At 40.4% G+C, this 23,381-nt stretch overlaps 2 long non-coding RNA genes across 2 annotated transcripts in view; one reads left to right on the top strand and one right to left on the bottom strand.

Annotated features, from left to right (window-relative positions):
- Positions 1-2,785: 2,785 nt before the first annotated feature.
- LOC125107559 (uncharacterized) overlaps positions 2,786-23,381 on the bottom strand; it is a 113,621-nt gene continuing 93,025 nt past the window's right edge. The window contains exon 3 of the long non-coding RNA XR_007129593.1: positions 2,786-2,920. This is a non-coding gene — a long non-coding RNA (uncharacterized LOC125107559). The remainder of the gene's footprint in view (positions 2,921-23,381) is intronic.
- Positions 10,446-20,829, top strand: LOC125107562 (uncharacterized). The gene is made up of 3 exons (XR_007129596.1): positions 10,446-10,631; positions 17,013-17,102; positions 20,472-20,829. It is a non-coding gene; the product is annotated as an uncharacterized LOC125107562 (long non-coding RNA).

Raw genomic sequence — 23,381 nt, 5'->3', positions numbered from 1 at the left:
AAGTAGCAGTTACTAGGGGCGAGGTTATCAAAGAAGGCTACATGACCGAGGTAGCAATTTTCCTAGACTCTGAATAATGGGTAGAACTTGGGTTTCTTAAGGGAGATGGCCTCTATTTAGCTCATTTCTTTATTAACAATTATGTGTAAATGAGGATATTATCTAGTGTAGTAATCATTGCTTTGGCTTCTCAACATGCTTTTTCCTTGTTATTCCTTCATTTTGATAAGAGATGAATTCTTACTTGGAGAGAATGGAATCAGTACAACAGAGGAAAGCAGAGTCTGGAGACAGAACTGATGACAAGACTTGGGCTCGATCCAGCTGCATCTAAAGCCAGAACGCCCGTGGACTTCCAGGTTGCAAGAGCTGATAAGTTCCCCCTCCTCCTGCCCCTCCCCCAATCTTTTTCCTTAGGTTAGTTTTAATTGGGTTTTAGTCACTTTCATCAGAAAGAGTCCCAGCTAATATGACAAGAGTAGCGAGACAGTATTTAACTCTGAATTTTAGAAGAACACCACCGTGGATAGAGCTAGACCTCAATTTATAGTCTTTTGAAATTACAACTTGAAGGTTGTTTTCTCATTAAGCTTATTGGTGGTAGATAATTCTTACCCTTTGACTCAAGGCAGTGTGGGAACAGACGGGTGTCTGCATTTTCCCTTTGGAGCTTGTTATTTTTCTCATAACAGATGAATTATTTGTAAGCAAAAATTAAAGATAAAAATCAATTCCCATCGTTTTTCAAAAAAATGTGGTGAACATATCCCTAGAGTTATGAGAGCTGTGGAGTAATTCATCTATGGAGTGCTGCTGGAAGGCAGAGCCCACCAAACCCCCAGAACTCAGGGTTAAAGGGAAATGATAGTTTTATGCTTTTTGATTAGAAGTTTTTGCTGCAGAGGCCAGGGCAGAGATGCCAAATCTCTGGGTGATCTGGCAAATTTCTTCATAAACGTTCACTAATAACAGCTAATTAATACATAAGTACACACGATAGGTCTAATATTATTATGTATCACCACAAACCTGAATAAGTACTGCTGTTGTCATTGTTCCCATTTTCCAGATAAGAAAAATCAAGGCACAAAAGTGTTTAAGCCAGGATAGGCAGCTAGGTGTCTGATGCTGGTAGGACATTCCCGTACTCACTGCCCTATACTGCTCTTGCTTATTAGTTACCCCACAGAAGGTCCCTTTGGTGTAGCTGCAAGTCTCAGGTGTCAGAGCAGAGTTTGAGGCAAGAGACAAAACTACTTGGATAATCACGAAAAGGGAAAAAAAAATCCATTTCTGCATGAAACGCATTTCTCCGTTTGCTTTAATTGTTCAGAATTTCTCTTGGGAGGCTGTAAATATTGTTCCATGAATGGTTACTAGCATTATTGATAAAGAATAAAGAGAAAGAAAGATAATGACTTAATAATGCCTTCTTATTTGGAAGGAAATAATACTGAAAAAACTGTGGTTCTCACCCTGGGGGCAATTTTGCTACCCGCAGGACATTTGGCAATGTCTGGAGACCTTTTGGTTGTCACAGCTGGGAGATGCTACTGGCGTTGAGAAGGTGGGGACCAGGGAAGCTGCTAACCTTTTGATGATGTGCAGGTCAGTTTCCACAACACAGAATTGTCTCCAAATGTCAGTCGTCCTCAGGTTGAGAAATAATAAGAATTCATCGAGGATGCTTTTAATGAGCCATGTAGACATCAGTTTTCCAAGCTCAGAAAAATTCGAAAACAGAAGACAATATATTATCTTGGCAAGTCCGGAACACAAAAATAAGTTTATGGAAATGACACAGCTTATATTGGACATATGAATAGAATGATAATCCAGAGTTTCTCTCTAGAAAGAAAACTTATCTGTTCTTTGTGGTTTAGAAAATTTCTTTGTGGGTTCAAGGGACCAGTTTTCAAAACTGCCAGCTTCTTCTTTTTTTAAGGATTTTATTTATTTATTTGACAGACAGAGTAGGCAGAGAGGCAGGTAGAGAGAGAGGAGGAAGCAGGCTCCCTGCCGAGCAGAGAGCCGGATATGGGGCTCGATCCCAGGAGCCTGGGATCATGACCTGAGCCAAAGGCAGAGGCTTTAACCCACTGAGCCACCCAGGCACCCCAAGACAGCCAGCTTTTAATTACTGAAAAAAATAAATTTTCTCATGATGAGACAACTCAAATTCATCAGCAAATGACCTTTGCTGACTTTCCATCATTCTTCGAATATTTCTCAATGGCTAGGGCTTTAGTAACTCCAGTCAGACGTAATTTGATTTAAAACAAAACAAAACAAAATTTTTATGTAAGTGGGAAAAGAATATAATTTAGATTTATTAGTATAAAGAGCAAAATGCAGTATTCTTCTACTTAATCAGGAGACTCAGTACTTTTTATGATGATCTTTGTCTCCTTAATTTGAATATTTCAAAACTAATTATATTACGAAAATTGAATGCCACACACCAATTCACTTAGATTGTATTGATCATGATGAACTAATTAATATAGATTTATGATCTGAATAATTTATTATTGTGCAACCCACTCCACATTAGTGGTTTTTGCAAAGTAGTGCAGAAAAGCACTCTTTTCCCGACTTCTGTTCGCATTTGAAGAAGAATTTCCTATACGTATGTCAAAATCTGTCACCACAGAACTCAGAGATGTCAGGTTATATAAGGCATCGGCAGAAACGTAGAGAGCATTCATAAAGGGAGATTACTTTTTTAATGGAAATGATTAAGGAAAGATGCATTATTACAGTTAAACAAAAGTCTTACCACTCTGACTTGGGCCTGAATGCTATTCCTGGAAGGCCCTCAAAGGTGTCATTCGCATAATCAACCAAGGGCAGGGGATATACTTTGGTCCTACTGGTGCCAAGTGGACATTATGGTTGGAGGTGAGAACTAGGTGTAGCACTGAAAGAAAACCAGTGGGGATGAAAAAAAGAGAGAAGTTTTCATTCATTCATTTATTCTTTCATTCATTTATCTGCTCAGTATGTATTTTTTCTTACCAGCTTTAGGAAGTATAATTGACAAAAATGTATATATATTTAAGGTATATAAAGTGATGATTTAATATATGTATTCATTGTGAAATATTCACCACAATTAAACTAATTAACATATCCATCACTTCCCATAGTTACCATTTCTTTTTGTGGTGCATTCAATATGTATTTATTGATCTTCTAATATGTGCCAAGCCCTGTGTTTGTGTTGGCAGCAGAAAGTGAAGAAGGAGAATAGGGGGGAAAAAAAAGAGGACAACTTGACAAAGGGACCACCAGGCTTTTCCCTGGTCTCATAAAGTTTATAGGTCATGGCAGGGAAAACTATCAAATAGATAACTAGAAAATTTGTTACACTGGTCATAAATGAAACAATAAAAAGTGTAAGGTATTATGAGAAAGAGTGACTAGAAGAACTAATTTAACCTTGGGGATCAGGAGAGGTAGCTGGTAGGTATGGTCTTGCTCAGTGTAAAACAACAATAAACAAAACTAAAAAACCAAGGCATAGCTCATAGTTGATAAGCAGCACAATTCAGATATCAAATATTCTTAATTGAGTGTGAAGCGCTGGGCCTATAAAAGACATGGTGATTTTTCACTATTAAGCTAATAAAGCAAACCAGAATCAACAGGATACTAAAAAGTACTGACTGGCCTTACCTACTGAAGGACTTCTGTGAAAAAGATGGTTTTTAAGGAAGGGTGAGGCTGGTGAGTGGGCAAAGAACAGGGAACGAATGGCAGGTCTAGGAGACAAGTTGAGAAGGCGTCGGGAATAAGCAGGAGGTAAACAAATGGGGGTACAGGCTAAGAAGCCCATGAGGAAAACTGGCATCAAATTCACAGGAAATGAAGCATGCTCTGAGGCAGCAGGAAGTGGAGCCCTGGGTGAACCTCCAGCAGAGGAATCTGACCTGGACAGGAAGTGAAGGGCACCGTCTGAGGAGCAGGAAGGGGAGGTTGTTTTTTGTGTTGCTCATAATGAGGAAAATAGGCATCAGTTACTAAACTTTTTCTAAAGCTTCTGTCCTGTTTGGGATTTTAGGCAGTTTGGAGATTCTCTAACAAAATATTCTGGCCTTCTGGGAGGTATTTGTTAGGGAAAAGAACAGAGAGAGGAAAGATTGGAGTGTGGGGGATTGCTATGGAGATGTCTTGCCTGGGCTCCCTTCTGGGAAACCCAAGATCTCTGTCTTGGATCCAAATCAGAAGGAAATAAGTCTCTTCCCCACCCCCCACTGCCCCAATCTCCCTTTTCATGATGAAGTAATTCACATGTGACACTTGGTTGAGATAAACCTAATTCGTGTTATCAAAGTTTGAGGAGTGGGAAATACTTAAGAAGTTGTTTGTTGGTGATTATATATGGATAATTTATTCTGTTTTAACTGAAGAAGGAAAAGGATAAAAGAAGCCAAAACCCTCACCAACTCCCCTAGTGTAACTGGGGGAGGGGAACACTCTGAGAAATTACCACTGAGAATATGTATAAATATAATTTTTTCTTTTTACCAGTTGTAAACAATGTGGTATGAGGAAAGATGGAAGAAATAAAAATAACCAACATTAAGTTAAAAGGGATAATTAGAGGAGCCAAAATAAGAGGTGAATGTTGCAGAGAATCTAGCTAACTTTTAGAGACCAGAGGTTCTTTCAAACATTTCTTTTCAAGACATTGTGAGGTTTTACACGTTTCAAGATTTAACAAAATCCTAAATGTAAAGGTCTTAAATATACACAAACATTTTTTGCTTTTTCCTCTGAAGGAAGGAGATACTAGGAGATGTGTTCTTGGCTGTCATTTGAAGAATAGCTTCTAGTACATTTTATTTTCCGTTAAAGGCTCTGGAGAACAGTTGGCAAATAGAAATTGGTCCACAGAAATAACATAGCTTCCTGGAACTTAGGGGGAAGGAAATGGGTGGTTTCTTTAATTACTATAGTATTTGTGTGTGTGTATTATAGCTAAAGATAGCATTCTGGCTAATGTCCTTGGGGGGAAGGTGAATCTGGAAATTAATGAATTCAAAAGTGTATACAGTTGTGTTGAATTTGCTAAGTAAGACAGTAATGCTCTATGTTTTTAATATCCTGGCTAGATCAGAAAGAGTGGATTGAAATTTGTTCTCTGATATTTAATCAGTTTAAATTAAAGGACATTACTATTTACATATGGAGAACTAATGACTTTAATGTAGGCAAGAAAGCTTATTTACAACAAAGATGGGATTGGGGGTGGCAAGAAGAGTGTTGATAGGGCCTTAATTAATTGATTTGCTGATTATTCTTTTCTGCTGGGTGTTATATAGTACTTTTACTAATGAGCAGCAGTAATAAGAATGCTGCAGCAAGCTATTTGAACTCACTAGTAGTAGCAATAGCTTCTTGGACACCTTAAGATATTTTGGGATCCTTTTTTAATCCTCTCTTATGCTGAAATTGTGGACTTTATAAACTTGAAGAACTAACTATATTCTTTATGTAAACTTATTTATCAGCCTAGATCTGGGCTTCACATTTAGTGAAGTTGGAAATAAATTAGATGACAGATTTGAATTTAAATAAAAATTTTAAATATCTCTCATAGCAATGCTAGGTATTTATTTTTTCTTAAAGACAATGACTGGTAATAGGTACATTTATGTTCATTAGTATAGACGTCTAACTTTTCTGTAAGTTTACACTATTTTCTTAGAAAGTCATGGTACTAAAGAAATTCAGAAATCTCCAGGAGATTCTGTGCAAATTCAAACTCATTTTTTTTCTTCCACATGTTCATTTGTCATAACTCCTTGACCTGAACTTTTTACTTCGTCAAGTTTGTGAGTCCCGTACAGTTTCTTCCTTAGGCATGCTCACTCCTGACACCAAGTTTTTGCTTAGCCTATGCCTCCTGACTAGAATGCTGTCTCTTCCCTTATGCACATCCTTTCTCCATCTCATTTTTGTCCTATATCTACACTGGTTGGGGGAGATGGTAAGAGATAGGGGTAGCTAATATTTACTAAGCAGGTGTCATGCTTTAGGTACTGTGTTGGCAATTTACATGCATTGTTTAATAATGCCCCCATTTTACAGACGGAGGAAATGAAGCTTAGAGAAGACTTGCCAGTAATAAGTGGTATAAAGTCTGAATATGAATCTATGTCTTTTTGTTGTTGCTGTTGTTGTCATTTCTAGACTTAATCATGGAGAGCCTTGAATTGCTGAGGCCTGATTTCCCTAACCAGATGGTCAGCTGCTGGCAGGCAGGGACCTTATCTTTTAGACTGCATAGAGTAGATACTCAATAGTTATAGCCTTCTGTTGAAATGAAAAATAAAATGTAAAATGTCAAAGAATTTTATAAATAGATCAAACATTGGAAGAAAGAAACGAGTCCCAGAAAACTAGTTTCTCAAAATCACTAGATGAAAGCTACAAGACACTGGTTCTCTGTGAGCTAGGCCCACCCCCATGGGTATCTAGAAATGGGGGGGTGGTTCTTAGGGCATCAGGATACTGCATTTAGCGGGTGGAAGACAGGGATGTCACACGTCCTGCACAAGAGGGGAGAGTTCTGCAACACTGCTGGTAGCCACCTGGCTTTACAGGCCAATGATGGGAAATGTGGACCTAGAAGCTAGATAAAGTTCTGATCTACCTCCCCATTTTTCTAGCTGTGTAACTCCCATCGCGTTAACTATGTGTCCTCTACTTCGGACACACAGTTAGTGCCCAATAAAGTCAGTTATTACTCACTGCTTCCATGGAAGTGTCCCCAATGGCAAGAAATGATCTTTGAGGAGTGACAGACCTTACCAGACCCAAGAGTAAGAGTGTACGAATCACGATGTATTCGAAAATGGTTCTCAGACCTTGATGGGCTTACAAGTCTCCTGGAAATCTCGTTAAAATGCAGATTCTGATTCAGGAGGTCTAGGGTACGAGTCTGCATTTCTGACAAGCTCATGATGCTGGTGCTCTTGTCTGTGAACTGTGGGTTGAGCGGTAAGATTCTAAAGTAACTTGGGGGAGCAACTCACTTAATAAACAAACAATCAAGCATTTATTGCATGTCTATTGAGTTCTTAAATTATAGAGATGGAGGTAATGGTGGTTGGATATAAAGAGTATAGAATTTGGTTTCTTCACAGAAGGAACTTCCATCTGTTTTGCTACTTGAGAGAGAGAGAGAGAGAGAGAGAGAGAACATTTTCCATGGATAACCAATGAAGAACTATGTTTCTCAAGAGAAAAAGGCAGAGAAATACTTTCTACCTGTGTTTCCTCATTTAAAAAAAGGGCATTTGAAGTACCCAAATAATAATTTTAGAGGAGATACTGTAACTAAGTAAATGAAAGCTATTCTTGGCTGCAGTAGATGTAAGCCTTGCCTAGCTCAGGACTAATGTGAGCTGTGTTTTTGAGTTTTTCTGTGTATGTATGTGGGCTGTTGTGTATGTGTGAGAGCTGGGAAGGGTCTGAGCTCTTTGCTTGGCAATTGCTTTCTTCAATATCAATAGAGAAGGGGGATCTAATAACCCCCTCCCAACCCCTAAAGACTCAAACTCTGAGTTAGGGGGCAGAAGTTCCTAAGGCAGCCTTGACTAGGAACTTTGCATATTTTAGGCAGTGGAAGTTATTTGAATATAGTCATTGAGAGAAGAGACTACTCATTATCCACTTAAAATACTTCCCGGCTGCAGCACGCTGCTGTACCGATGCCAAAGCAATTGGCTTTGCATTTGGCCAGCTGATTTAGCAAGAAATTTTGCAAATTATGCAGTCCTTACAGATGGTGCTGTTGGGTTTGTTAGAATGTTTTAAAACACTGACATACTTGACCATGAACTGAATTTCCAGCCTCTTAGAGCTACTCCAGCCAATTCTAGACTCTTTCCACAGGCAGCTGGAGACCAGGAACAGACCTTTCCTGCAACCTTATGATAAATGATTTCCTTTAAAAACCACTTGTCTAATAAAATAACTCAGTGGTAAACTTGGCCAAGGGGAACTCCTGGAACTTGTCGGTATCTTTGCTTATCTCTGAGTTGCTCGAGTAACGTCTTCAAATGGTTCTTAATTGACTTTCTGGTGCTCTGCCTGGAGGTCAAGGAGGAGTATTTCTAGGAGTGATGATGAGTGTGCTGTGCCAGTGTGAAGTGTAAATCCCCAAGAGGCTGTGATGAGGGTCTATGCCTGAATGTGCAGAGAAAGAACAGCTGGAGGCTGTGGCTTTCTCTGGAAAGAGGTTTCTAAATTTGCCTCTAGAAACTATTAGAAAGTTTAAGTTACTGTATTGTCTTCAGAGGCCCATTTCTTGCTCCGATCTTTGCAACGGGACTAGTCCTGATCTTTGCCGTTAATTGCTTGCTTGTTTTCTTGGTTTCTATTTGAATCATCAACTTTGATCAATCTCCCCCGATGCCCTTTTGGTTGTGCCTATTTTGGCTTTACGTAAGCAGCATCTCTGGATGCATGAATGAGGCAGATAAAATTCCCCAGGGTTACTGAACTGCCCTTCATCTATTTTTAGCACTGCAATGAATTTACCATAGCCCACAGCATAATTCAATCACTCTAAGCCAGAGAGCAAATTCTGAATTTTTTTTTTTTTTAAACCTTTCCTAGAGGCATTTGGTATAGGCTAAGCTTAAAGGCACATAATTCAATCACTGGTTATTCAAGATAACTCATATACCTGGGCTTCTGTGATTACCAGATTGTCACTGTCAACTAGATGTTCAGTTCTCATTCCTAAATTTGTATTGGAAGCTGTGCAAAGTCTATTGTAGTCCCGTGTGTATGTGTGTGTGTGTGTGTGTGTGTGTGTCTGGCAATGAAGAAATGGCAACAAAAAAGTATCTAGTACCCATTAAGGGACCGATGACAGCCTGTTTGATAGCTCTCTCTCAGTCAAAGGCTCTTTCTTTCTTTCTTTTTTTTTTAAAGATTTTATTTATTTATTTGTCAGAGATTGCAAGTAGGCAGAGAGGCAGGCAGAGAGAGAGAGAGAGGAGGAAGAAGGCTCCCCTCAGAGCAGAGAGCCCGATGTGGGACTCGATCCCAGGACCCGGGGATCATGACCCGAGCTGAAGGCAGAGGCTTTTTAACCCACTGAGCCACCCAGGCGCCCTCAAAGGCTCTTTCTTAAGAGAACTCTTGGCCTATAGCTGGAGCTGTTTGATCTTTGCCCTAGGAACACTCCATTAAGGTAACGGCAGTGTGTCTTAGCACCACAGTTTCACATCGGGCCTTAACCTTTTCTGAATAGATGAGTTAGAAGGTTGATTGATTCAATCCTTCACAAACTTTCATTGATGAACACCTATATTCCATCTTGGAACCCTGGAATGGGGTTTCCCCGGCTTCTGATATTAATCTATTCTTACCACCCCCTATTTTGGCTCACAGAGCTCCTTATACCTCCTCAACTCTTGAGAACATGCTCTACTAAGGTGATTAGCTCTAAGCTAATTTGGAGTTACTCATTTGCTTTGCCTCCGCAGGGTCAGCCCTGCTTCTCCCAGCAAGGTGGCCCTTCCCACTTAGGAATGTTGCTCGTTTCTGTCACTAATTTCTTTCACTCAGGGTCAGACTGGAGGTTATGGAGATAGTTGTCCTACGATGTGACCTGTGATGGCTTCGGGATGTGTCCATGAGGCTAGGCTGAACTACATCCTCCTGAATTCCTTGTCTAGTAGGTTCCTGGCTATAGTGAGCTATAAAGAAGATTCTTCTGTAAAAACCATCAGCTGAAAGCTTGGCAGCAAGTAATGGGTGACACACCCCCTCCCCACTCCCAATTCAACCAAGCACCAATCTAGGGGCTGCTGTGAAGGGAGTTTGCAGATGTAATAAAAGTTCCTACTCAGCTGATTTTAAATTAACCGAAGGGATATTGTTCCAGGTGATTTAATCAGCAGAAAATCCCACCAGTTTCAGTGAGATATAATTGACACACAGCACTGTATAAGGTTTAAGGAGCACAGCATGATGGTATGATTAATACTGAGAAATGATTACCACAGTGAGTTTACTTAACATCCTCCATCTCATATACATATAGAAAATTAAAATCTTTTTTTTTTCTTGCAATGGGAACTCTTAGGATGTACTCTGTTAACAACTTCTAAATATCTCCTATGGCAGTATTAACCAAAGTCAACATGCTGTACGTTGCCAGCTCAGTACTTATTTATCTTATACCTGGAAGTTGTACTTTTGACCACCTTCATCCAATTCCCCCTCACCCCCGAGAAAAGCTTTTAAAAAAGAGGGTTTAAGCCCTCCGTGATGCTAGAGAGTCTACACACAGAGCAGAAGGAAAGTTGTAAAATCTTTTTCTACACCCTGGGACAAAACTGATGTTGGTGCTGCTGATCTGCTGATTTGCCTTGTGAAGCAGCAGCTGGGCCTGAAATTACTTTCCATTCCAGCTGGATCCTCATTCGATTTCACTGACGCCTGGCCAAGTGTGTGTACTCAACTCCAGACTGAGAGCCCTGGCTTCTGCAGGATACTCTCATCATCACACTCACTCTTCTGAGGTCCTAGCCTGTTTGTGATCTCTGCTTTCTGACTGCCCGCCCTGTGGATACCAGGCTTGCTTAACCGGTTCCTACACCTGGGTAAGGCACTTCCTTGTAATAACTGAATGGATAGATTTTTAAAAAACGAAAAACTCTTTATGCTGGTTCTGCTTCTCTTGTTAAATTCTGACATGCTACATGAACTAAAGAAGCAATTGTTTTCTTCAGATGTCATGAAGTTAGGTAGTTGGAAACCTAAATGGCCACCAACATTCATTCATTTATTCATAACAGTGATAGGGTTGGCAATAGAGCAATAAACAAGGTAGAGTTGAACCTACCCTGGGAGGGCAGATCGTCTAGCAGGAAAGTAGATGTTGAGCAATATTTACAAGGATAATAAGGTTAGCATGGAGCTGTCAGAAGGTATAAGTGGGAAATATGACCTACTTTGACATGTCAGAGAAGGGAAGCGAGGCCTTCGAGAGAGAACAAGCAGTTCTTGAGAGAGTTGTTCATGGTGGCAGAAGGGATGAGGCTGGAGAGGCAAGGCATAGAGGGCCCCGCAAGCCAAGATAATGATGTCTGACTTCACCCTGAGGGACAAACATTTCTTTCTTTCTTTCTTTCTTTCTTTCTTTCTTTCTTTCTTTCTTTCTTTCTTTCTTCTTCTTCTTCTTCTTTTTTTTTTTAAAGATTTTATTTATTTATTTGACAGAGAGAGGGATCATAAGTAGGCAGAGAGGCAGGCAGAGGGAGAGAGGGAAGCAGGCTCCCTGCTGAGCAGAGAGCCTGATGCAGGGTTTGATCCCAGGAGCCTGGGATCATGACCTGAGCTGAAGGCAGAGGCTTAACCCACTGAACCACCCAGGCGCTCCAAAGGACAAACAATTCTATTTACAAATCTTCATACTTCTTTAAAAAAAAAAAAAAAGATTTTATTTATTTATTTGAGAGAGAGAGGGAGAGAGTGCATGCGCACAAGTTGGGAGAGGGGCAGAGGGAGAAGCAGGGAGCTAGATGCGGAGGCTCCATCTCAGGACCCTGAGATCATGACCTGAGCCCAAGGCAGTTGCTTAACTGCCTGAGCCACCAGGTGTCCCTAAAAATCTTCATACTTTTGAAGCCGGTATTTCTTTTTTATTTTATGACATCCTACTATGGTTTCACTCTGAGCCTTTTAAGATCCCATGGTGTTAGTGTGTTGCTCCTGCCTCTGCTTTTATTCCTTTTAAGTTTTTTTTTCTAGAGTCCTCTTGTATAATTCACGATGTTTTTTTAATCATGCTATTGTCACACTGGCTATTGTTATACTATTTTTAACCCATTCTCCTTCCTTATGCTTTGAATTCTCACAGCACACCTGGTAAGGGAAAAAAGAAAACAAAATTTGAACTCTTAATACTAATTTACTCGACAGTTCCCTTGTCTCAATGTTTATTTTCTGTTAAACTCACAGCCAAGGGTTCTGCAGGGTGAGCAGTTCAACTGGCTTCATTATTCCTGGCCTTCTGTGCCAACCTGAGGTGCAGGGAGCTCAGCCCTTCTTTGGGCTTTTAACCCCTTTTGCCTGCTAAGCACCCTGATGCTCTAAGGATTTTCTTAATTAAGTAATTGAGCCACATACTATTGTTGAACAGTGGGGCAGTAAATACCATCAATTCCATGGACCAGAGAGATAAGAAAGACTGAATTGGAGAAGCTAGAACTTGGGTGACAAAACTGATCAGAACAAATCTGAGTAGGTTAAGCATGAGCTCAAATTTAATTTTGGTTTTTCTTTGTTCTTCTTCATTTTTCAAAATGCCCTCTTCAAGTCTCCCCTATAGCTGCCTTTGGAGAAGTAACGAAGTATGGAGGGGTGAACCAAATCTTAAAAGCAGACTGATTTGGGCTGAAAATCTGGTTTCACCATAGCCTATTCCCTTATCTGTAAAGTGGGAAAAATATTATCTACCTGTCAAATGACACGTGCAAAGCAACTAGCTTAGTGCTAGGTACATAGATGGGGTTTAGTAAATTTGCAGTATTAAGCACTATGATCTTGAACAAGGTGACTTACCTAGTAGCAGAAGGAGAGGATTTAACTATTTAGCAGTTTAATCTTTCTTTTTACCCCTTGTACACATTTTTATGCGAGGAGTAAGAAGCATCATTTGTTTTTAAGAGTAGTATCAGATTTCTCAAGATCCAAGTCAGGAGTCATGATAGATGGTCAGGTTCATGGATTATGAGGACACTTGTAGAACTTGCCAAGACTTGTTTAAAAGTGAACTGGAGTTGGGGCACCTGGGTGGATCAGTTGGTTAAGTGTCCAACTCTTGGTTTCAGATCAGGTCATGATCTCAGGGTCCTGGGATGGATGGAGCCTGGTATTGGGCTCTGTCCTCAGCACGGAGTCTACCTGACATTCTTTCTCTCCCTTCCCCTCTGCCCCTCCTCCTGTTTGTGTACATCCTCACACACTCTCTCTCTCTTTAAAAATAAATAAATCTTTTTAAAAAGAGTGAATTAGAGTTAACTAAATTTATTGTGATAATTATTTCTCAACATATGCACTATTAAATCATTATGATGTATACCTTTAATACAATGTTGTATGTCAATCATATTTCAATTAAACTGGGAAAAAAAAGAGAAACTATCCTCACTGTTAAAAAAAAAGTGAATTGGAATGAAAAATTTTGGAAATAGTGGCTAGGGCTTTACAACATTGCAAGTGTAATTAATGCTATTGAATTGTGCACTTAGAAGTGTTTAAAATGGTAAATTTTATGTTATGTATATTTTACCACCACCACAACAAAAAATTTACCCCTGCCCCCACCAAAAAAAAAAAAAAAAAAAAAAGTGAATTGGAGAGAGGCTTGCTGGCTTGTCTGAATAACTCCTCCTCCCACTCCCAAATGTAGGTAGCTTAGTAATAACATGACCCACTTAAGAATGAACGAACCAAATAGGGACTATTGTTGCTGAGTGCTTCTAGAATGTGAGTGAGGAGGGTCCATACCTAAACTCCTCATCTTCCAGATGAGGGGTTGGAGACGCTGAAATTGTGACTTGCCAACGACTACACGTGCATCATGTCACTCCCCTGAGAGCTGACTGCTACAACTGTGCTATGCTATGCTACTTCACAGGAGCCTCAGAGCCATCAAGGCCTCTGGTTGCTCAAGTGGGGCCTTTTTCCTTCCACTTTTTCTCCAGGTGCCTGACCCTTGTCACTAAGCATCCAGTGGCCCCAAGGTCCCAAACTGAAAAAGCCAGGACTAGGACACTGGGTGTCAGTCCCAGCTTAATCCTCCCATAGGTGAGCAGGGACAGGCCATGAGTGAGGTCTGATGATTCCACAGCTTCTGTCCTGCTGTCTGAATTTCAGCACCAGCCCTTCACCAGGCCACTCTCTTTCTCCTGCTGGGGACTTTGCATATGCCATTCCCTCTGTCATGAATACTCTTCTCCACTTTGATACTTTCTATTCATCCTTCAGGTTTCAGGTGAAGCATCACTTTATCCAGAAGGCTTTCCTGTCCCCCCAGTCTCTGTTAGCTCAGACTGTTATGTGCTTTTTTGGTAACCTACACTTTTTTGTAACTCTCACCTCACTTGTAATTACTTGTATTATGTCCGAATTCCATGCCTGAGGGCAGCATCTTAGTCTTTCCTGTCCACCACTGTTTCCTGAAAACTTAGCACTGGGATGGCACATTTGTGTTCATTAAAGAAATAAAAACCCTAAAGATAAATCAGACCTGTCTTCTCGTGACAGGGAAAATAGGTTAATGATATACCTTTACTTGCATTAACAGGTAAGAGTGGCCAAGGGAAGTAGGGCAGACATGGCCTTTAATCTGTAAAGACTGATCTGGGCACGACACCAATATCAATATCCAGTTGCTATTCCAAGGCCATGTACAAATGAGCACTGTGGAGGGACTGGCTTTGATCACCCACACCAGCGTTGCATGCATGTGAGAATAAACAGTAAATCAGCAGCAGAGGGGATATAGGTTTGACACAAGGGAACACTTTCTGGTAATATTAAGTGTTGTTAAAAATGGGTCGTTATATAGAGGAGGAAGCCTTCCCTTGAGGCTTCAGAAAACAGGCCAGAGTTCCATTTCAGCTGGTTATTTTAGGCCTACCACAGGCAGCTGGGTAGACTAGATATCCTCTTAGGGTCCAATCATTCCATTCCTCTGATCCTCTAAGAAAGCTATGGGTGTGGTTGTTGCCAATGAACATGCAAGCAAGCACACACTCAAATGGGAGATGCTTCTAGCTAGTCCTGTGGCTGTAAATGTTGCTAGCTCCTTTTTCTACTGAACATTCTGAATTCACCTTTTGTTTAGAAAATACTTCAGTGTTAAGCACAGCAAAGCTCGTTCTATAAAGGACTAGTTCCATATTTCAAAGCGAGACCTGCAATGCATATCAATTTAACTCTCGCACTTACATATACCTAAAAAAAAAAAAGGAAGACACAAGCTAGGCAAGAGGATTCAAAAAATAGCCCACTACTCTAATTCTCAGGCATACAAAGAAAACAATTTGGACATTGTTGCATGTCCTATCCAGGGAGGAGGGACACATCTTCTCTTTCCCAGGTTTTAAAGTGAGGGAAGAGAATGGTCTTGAATATGCAAATGAATCTAATTTAATTAACTTTTATGACCACAGCTCCTTTGAGATAACCATGGTAGCCAATTAGATTCCATTAAGATTCAGTGATTTCCCTGAAGCTTCAATGAGACACCCTTGTCTTCTTGAAGGAAAAAAAAATGAAAAGAAACATGAAGAAATTGAGCCAGAGACAACAGAAAAGAGAGTTGTCTGCAGCGGCTGTGCTGTGTGGTCTGACCAGAAGCTGCTTCCACAGTCATTGGCTCTAGCTGGTCACCCCGTGCATGTGTGGCGCGGCAGGCAGCTGTGTGAAATCATTCCAGGGCAGTCATGTAACTGCTGACCCACCGTTTATCGTAAGCTGAAGCTATGAAAGGTAAAGGTTTCATACTTCGGGCCAAAATGCAAGCCTCGTGACGGCGAGGGAAGAATTGCCTGGACCTAAGGCCACAAAGAGGAACTTACCCTATGTTTTCCTTTGCTGCCCAGTTGTGTCATATTCTGTCCTTTCTCCCCCCCCCCCATTACAAATGTTATACATATTTAATGGAAAAATACAGAATGGCTAAAAGACGCTGCTCATATCTAACAAGAGTTTGGAAGTCTCTCTTCTGCAATTTTGTTCCCTTCCTTCCCCCTTACTAAGCAAATTTTAGAGGACTTTGAGTGTTTGGGGAGGGTTGGAAGGCAGTGGAGTGGGGAGGGTGTAATGAATGTTTGGAGTGCGGGTATCATATTCCAGTTCCTTCTTTTCTTTTCAGTTTCTATCGTATGCCTCTTACCTCTCTCATCTCTAGCACTATGCAATTACAGAGCTGCCAAGGTTTTTGGATCCTGGCCCCTAAACCATTCTCCATGGTTAGGAAACTGTATGGTGAGTCTATCAATTGTTTGACCCTCCCTGAAAGTGCCTTGGGTTCAGCAAAATGGGCAATTGGGTTTCCAGGAGCTGTATTGCTTGCTAGTTCTAGACACGTTGAATGTCATGTGACTATAATGGTGCGATTAATTTTACTACTTTAGTTAGGCGATGTTTGTACTTCTTTACATAAGTAAGCTATAGCTAGAACAAATACATGCTAAGAGTAAATCATAGTGTTCAGCATTATGTGATTATATAATTGTGCAAACTATTAATTGGAAGTAGAGATAAAGTTGCTGTAGGAAGTTTTTTAATCAAGTAGATTTAAGAACTTACATTTTATGTTTCCTTTAGATTTTTAAAATAATGAAGTACTTAAATTCCAACAAGGTACACAATAATAAAATAATTAGAAACAAAAAAGATGATAACGTGGAAAACAGACACTTCTGTGGTTATAAGGGAAAGGAGAAATAAAAGTAAGAAAAATTAAAACGAAATCTTTTTTTTTTCCCCACCAATAGTTTCATTTGGTTTGTTTTCAAGACCTTTAGCTTATCTAGGTCTCAAAATTATTCCCTATGCCATGTCCTCATTCAGAGTTGAATCATTTTGTTCCTGGACTATTATTACTTCAAGAGCTATATCTACTGAGCACTTACTGGATGCCAGGCACTTCAGTGTATTTTAACCTTTATATTAGTATTCTGAAGTCAGTTGTACTAGACGGAGCAATTGAAGACTTCATATCCATTCTCCCCTCTTCTCGTTTGCTAACAGAACCCAATTTTGCTTGAGGTGTCAGTGTATCCAACTAAATACTCACTTTCTCAGTCTCCATCACTGCTATGATGGCTCTGTGATCCAATTCTAGCCAATGAGATACTGTAAGCAGAATTCTGCTAGGAGCTTCTGAGAAGCTTTGCTCTTTCTTAACAAAACGGGATACGTGTACTTAATGCTCTTAGCCCACCGTCTACTTCTTTCTGCTTTAGGTGTCAGTGTGATGGCTGGAACTGCCTTTGGTATAAATGTGATGGACCTGCAGTAATCATCTTGGAAACATAATGCAATGAGCCAATACGGTAAGAAAGGAAGAGTTGAAACATACAAAGACCCTGGGAGCCTGATGGCATCACTGAACAGCTAAACCACTCCCAGCAACTGCTTACCATGGTACTTCCAGTTGTGGGAGAAAGAGACAATTTTTAGTTATTGTTAGGGGGATAGTTACTTGCAGTTGAAAGCATTCCCAATTTCATTTCTCAGATAAGGAAACTAAAAGGCTAAGTGACATGCTAAAAGTATATAATCTACTTATATAATGGGAATTTTAACTCACATATTCTGATTCTGGAATCTAGAGCTTACTCTCTGAGGCATGGTTGAAGTCCCAGCAGAAGTGTCATTTTTTTAATCTGATGCTTTCCCCTTCTTCCTTCCGTTCTAGGCTTCTCGCTCTTCCTTCAGGCTCTTGTAGCACTTTAGACCTATCTTTAGTGCAGCACTGTCACAGGAACCCACATGCAGGGGTCACATATGACTCCTTTAGGATTTGCACACCTATCTCCGTGTCTGGCACAAAGTAGGTGCTTAATAATCACTGATTTAGTTTGATTTTGAATCTCACTTCCACTCTTTTTCTTTAATACCCTCCCACAGGAGATGATAATGAAAATGCCAAGTAGACAATAAGAGGGAGGTAGTATAGGAACAGAAAAAAAATCCACAAACTGGATAATTGGTTCTTGAATTGCTGACCATTAACCTAAATAGTACTCACAGTAATCTCCAATTCCTCTCTTCCTTTTCAGTTCCAAGTGATCAGAAGCTGTTTTTATTGAGAATGAGCTTCTATCTTGATAGAAGAATGGGAACTACCACCCATATTGTAGAGACTGGGAGTATTCAGGATATGAATGTGTTTTATAAAAGCCATTTCCCTCAATAGTTCATATTGAAGCAGTGAAAATCACTCCCGGGCCTATCCTGGGTATGTAGGAGGATTTCTTCTTCACTAATACTTGTTTGTGATGTCTATAAACCTCTGGGGAAAAAGAGAAACTGATGGAGAGCAATGCTCTCTATAAACTCTAATGAATGAAATTAAACTACAAGATGTAAAGGGATAGTCCTGGGGGACTGAGATATATTTTTGTTGGAGGCAGGCAGATGGTAGGACACCATTAAATCCAATAAATTGTTATTCATTTTAACCCTGAAGTCTGAGATGTAGGGTAGATCGAATGATAATCATGTGGTACCCTTTCTCTGGTAGGCTTTCATTTGGTCTCCAATCCAGAAAATTTGGATTTGGTTCTGGCTGTGGTCCTTCTGGGCAGTGTGATTTTAATTAAGTCGTGACTTTGCTCTGAATCTATTTAAGATGGGGTTGCTAATCATACTTATTTCACAAGGTTGAATGAAATAAGCTATGTGAAAGGACCTTGTAGACTGGGGTGAAGCCTACCAATGGTGGTTAGGACTATTATTGGGCTGATCTGCAGGCAGCGATGATGGAAAGAGAGTGGGAGGGAGGAAGAGAATGGAGAGCCATACTTAAGCTTCTCTCAGGCCTGCTCTGATGGAAACCGGGGTTTATTCTATGACAGCAAAGCTAATAATAATGCCCAGTAAAGCATTAGCACTTAAAACTTAGTCTGGGATAAGACTGGGTTTACCAGGGAGGGTTGGCCTTAACATCACATACTTCAAATCTGTGTGGTTGGCAGTTTGTTTGTTGCTCTATTATCGCCTGTTTTGGAAAGGGCGAATCTAAATTGGAACTCTCTTTCCTCTGTTTAAGCTGTTTCTGCTGAGTTCCATAGCATTGATTATAGTTCTCACACCCTGCAACTGGCTGTTTCATTCTTGACTCACCTCCAGACTCATAAATATCCCTCAGAAAACACAGGTTTTAGAAGTTGCCTATCTTTTAACTTTAACTTTGTGAATTCACGTGTCCCATATAATAGCCAGGCCATAGTATCTTTCTTGCCTTATTGTCCCTAACCTATACCGGAGCAAAACCTTTGACAGACTCCCACTGGATCTTTCAAAGAAGAGGCAGACAAACGTAGGAGAGTTTCTCTGCAGTTGTGTGACCTTGGGTGGTTTCTTCAGCTACAGAAGGAGGGATAATAATAACTGATGTGGGGCTGTTGTGAGCTCAAGCAATAAAGTAAGGAAGAGCACCTGGTACATGGCAAACAGCCAATAAACATAATTGCCATTATTAATAGTAATAATAATAACAGCAACAACAACATTAAAGGTATTCAGAATGAAATGACATTTAAAGTGAGTCTTGGAAAAGTTAATTTATACTTAATAGTCAACAGGCTATCCACCAATATTTTCCATGGGTGATTTAGAAGAAAAGTCCCTGGGGCGCCTGGGTGGCTCAGTGGGTTAAAGCCTCTGCTCAGGTCATGATTCCAGGGTTCTGGGATCAAGCCCCACATCGGGCTCTCTGCCCAGCCGGGAGCCTGCTTCTTCCTCTTTCTCTCTCTGCCTGCCTCTCTGCCTACTTGTGATCTCGGTCTCTCAAATAAATAAATAAAATCTTAAAAAAAAATAAATAAAAGTCCCTTCCCTAGAAGGAAAGACAAACGTCAGCACATAAAAATCTAAGTAATGGGCGCCTGGGTGGCTCAGTTGGTTAAGCAACTGCCTTCAGCTCAGGTCATGATCCTGGAGTCCCAGGATCGGGTCCCGCATCGGGCTCCCTGGTCAGCAGAGAGTCTGCTTCTCCCTCTGACCTTCCCCTTTCTCATGCTCTCTCGCTCTCTCTTGCTCACTCTCTCTCTCAAATAAATAAATTTTTAAAAATCTAAGTGACAATGCAATAGATGGAGGACATTTTACTACATTGAAAAACTGTTAAATAAGATAATCCAAGATGGAATGAGGGTACCTACAGTGATTTTTTTTTTTTTTTTAGTTGAGTAGTTGCTTGGGTATTACTCTATAATACATCAAAAACAGCATTACTTGATATTATATCATCACCATGGAGTATGACAATGAGACTGCCTCAGAAGCCACCAGTACCCCATGTCCCAACTGGCTTTTAGGCCAGGAGACTTCAAATGTAGAGTCAAGATTTCTTTAGGCCGGGCCAAATAGATATAGATACCCCACGCCAGTCACTCATCAATGCTAGACCTTATTCCTGGATTTTCATCCTTTTATTTAAAGACCTTGATCCTTTCTGAAATGGTTATATCCTCGTCACCAATCACTGACACATTTGTATGAGTGAGTTTGTGTCCTATTTGAGGATTAAGATTTACTGGAGGAGAAGGCTCTTAGGGAAGCTGGGAGGAAAGTAGACATTGCGAAGAAAGAAAGAGGGATGCTTGGAGGCTGGGGTGGGGTGTGGGGAAAGGGTGGGGAAGCCCATCCTGACTGTCCTCTCTAGAGAAGCTAATTTGCCATCTTGTATCCTACAGGCAACTTTACCTTCTGTATCCCTTCTCCTGGCACTGGTCATACTTATCAGAGATGGAATAGAGATTTTCCCCCTTATTCTTCTATTTGTTCTAAGAACCAGAAAGAAGAGGTATTAAACTTATTAGCAAGGAAAGAAGGCCTTATGAGTGGTAAGAAACTGTATTTCCAGCTTATTTGTAAGATCTTGCATTTTGATGTTATGAATTGTCCCCGGGGTTCTTAAAATATTAAATAAAACAATAAAAAGGTAATAAAGAACTTTTAATAGCCTAAGGTAGACAATATAGTTCTTCTAGTGGAAAAATTATGATGTAATATTAAATCACTCTTCTTCATGAAGCTTTTCTTTTTAAGTGAAGCAGGAACTAACAAACACTGAATTGAGAAAGAAAGCTGATGTTGAATAATGTATGATATTGAGGTTGGCTGTTATGAATGGTTCAAAGACCTATAGATAAAGTAATATAAAGACTGACAGTAGATTTGTTATTAATTTTTATTAATCACAATCTGAAATTATTTTGTGTATTTGTTTACTTGTTTACTCTCAGTCTTCACACTAGAATGGAAACCAAGTGAGGGAGGACAAGCACCATTTCTATTTTTTGCTATGTCTCCTATTACCCAGCACAGTGATTAGCATGTATTTGTGGAATGACAAATTTATAATCTAGCCTTATCCACTGACTCAAAATTACACTTTTCCTAAATTCACTTTATTATAAGTACTAAAATGAGGTATTTGATGATTGTTTAAAAAAACAAAACAAGGGGCACCTGGATGGCTGAGTTGGTTAAGTGTCTGACTTCAGCTCAGTTCATGATCTCCAGGTCCTGGAATTGAGCCCGGCGTCAGGCTCCCTGCTCAGTGGGAAGTCTGCTTCTCTCATTTCCTCTGGCCCTCCTCTTGCTCATGTTCTCTTTCTTTCTCTCTCTCAAATAAATTAAATCTTTAAAACAAAACAAAACTCATTCCTGACCTGAAATCATATATGATAGTCACGAAAATATTCTTCAATAGACATAGATTAGTATGGCTCTATATCTTTAACATCTGTCATTTTTAAATAAATTATTCAACATTATTAGGTTACTTATAAATGACATCAGTCAATTAGCACTTCAGGGCTAAGTCTTGAAGAATTGTTTTTAGAAGCTAGATTGGTAAAGTGTTAACTCTTATTCTCCAGAAAGGATTAAAGCAATTTGGACTCTCACCAGGCTCCCTCTCTTCTTCCCCTATTGAAAATTTAATTAATGTGCACATTATTTGGGCTGTCCCTTCCAACACTGCTGGACACAGGCAGAGGTAGGAGTTTCAACAGGGTGCCTGGGACTAAACCACCCCCACCTCCTACCATTAGAAGAGTGAAGTCTTGTGTGGCCTGTTGTTTAAAGACAATGAATCAAAGACTACTGTGCTGATTGCTAAAAGACTCGTTGTTACATAGAAGTCCCTGTCAGGCCTTTACGGATTGAAATGAATCATTGTCGGTTTTGCTCTTCATCTGCTGGATGTATTTTATCTGTTATGTAGAGTATTTTTTTTTTAAAGATTTTATTTATTCATCCGACTGACAGAGACCACAAGCAGGCAGAGAGGCAGGCAGAGAGAGAGAGAGAGAGAGAGGAGGAAGCAGGCCCCCTGTGGAGCAGAGAGCCCGACGCGGGGCTCGATCCCAGGACCCTGGGACCATGACCCAAGCCGAAGGCAGAGGCCCCAACCCACCGAGCCACCCAGGTGTCCCTGTTATGTAGAGTATTAAGAATCACTGTTGGGGGGTGCCTGGGTGGCTCAGTGGGTTAGGCCTCTGCCTTCAGCTTGGGTCATGGTCCCGAGGTCCTGGGATCGAGCCCCGCGTTGGGGGGTCTCTGCTCTGTGGGGAGCCTGCTTCCCCTGCTCTCTTTGCCTGCCTCTCTGCCTACTTGTGATCTCTGTCTGTCAAATAAATAAAAAATAAAATCTTAAAAAAAAAAAAAGAATCACTGTTGGACCTACTATACAATTGTCACACATTCATTCTTTGGGTTTTCTGCACACCTGTAAAAAAGATGTTGTTTAAAGTCACTAAAGGACGATTAGCATCCTGTATTGCCAAGATATTTGGTTCTATAGATACCTCTTAAAATTTAGGAAGAGAACAAATTTACTTTAAAAAAAAATCTCCAGATTAGGGTGACCAGCTTGTCATGGACTTCTCTGGTTTTCAGATTGAATATCCTGCATCCCTAGGACCCTTTTAGTCCTGGGCAAATTGAGGAGGTTGATCACCCTACCCCTAGTTGTGTTGTGGAGAGAACCTTATCAGGACTTCTTGATACCAGAGCATGCAATTGATTTGGAGTCCAGTTTTTGCATCTTATTTTTTTTTCAAAGATTTATTTATTTATTTGAGGGAAGGGGAGAGAGAGAGAATGAGAGAAGGAGAGAGGGGAGGGGCAGAGGGAAGAATCTCAAGCAGACTTCCAGCTGAGCATGGAGCCTGATGTGTGTGGGGCTCAGTCTCATGACCCTGAGTTCATGACCCGAGCTGAAATCAAGAGTCAGACACTTAACCCAGGTGCCTCCCGTATTTCATTTTAAAGGATAATAAATCTCCACATGGCAAAGGAACACAAGTCAATAGGCAACAAAAGTATACATGTTTTAAGGGATTTTGCCTTGTACAAAGTTCTTTGACGTATTACTCTTTGGACCCACTTTGGGATTTAGCCATTGGTGCCTCACTCCTTTTTGGTCCCAGGAACACAAGGTCAAGGTATCCAGAAGCATTTTAAGTAGTTTAGACAACTGTGAAGAATTTTAGCAGGCTAAACCAGGCTATCCACGGATTCAAGATTGATTCCATGGGTAACGATTATGTCCATAGCAAAGGCAGCAGTGATGCCACTGAAAGAATGAATCATTG

The sequence above is a fragment of the Lutra lutra genome, chromosome 8, assembly GCF_902655055.1.
Source record: "Lutra lutra chromosome 8, mLutLut1.2, whole genome shotgun sequence".
Lineage (NCBI taxonomy): Eukaryota > Metazoa > Chordata > Mammalia > Carnivora > Mustelidae > Lutra > Lutra lutra.
The sequence above is the reverse complement of the archived record's forward strand: the minus strand, read 5'-3'. Positions and strand labels throughout refer to the sequence as shown.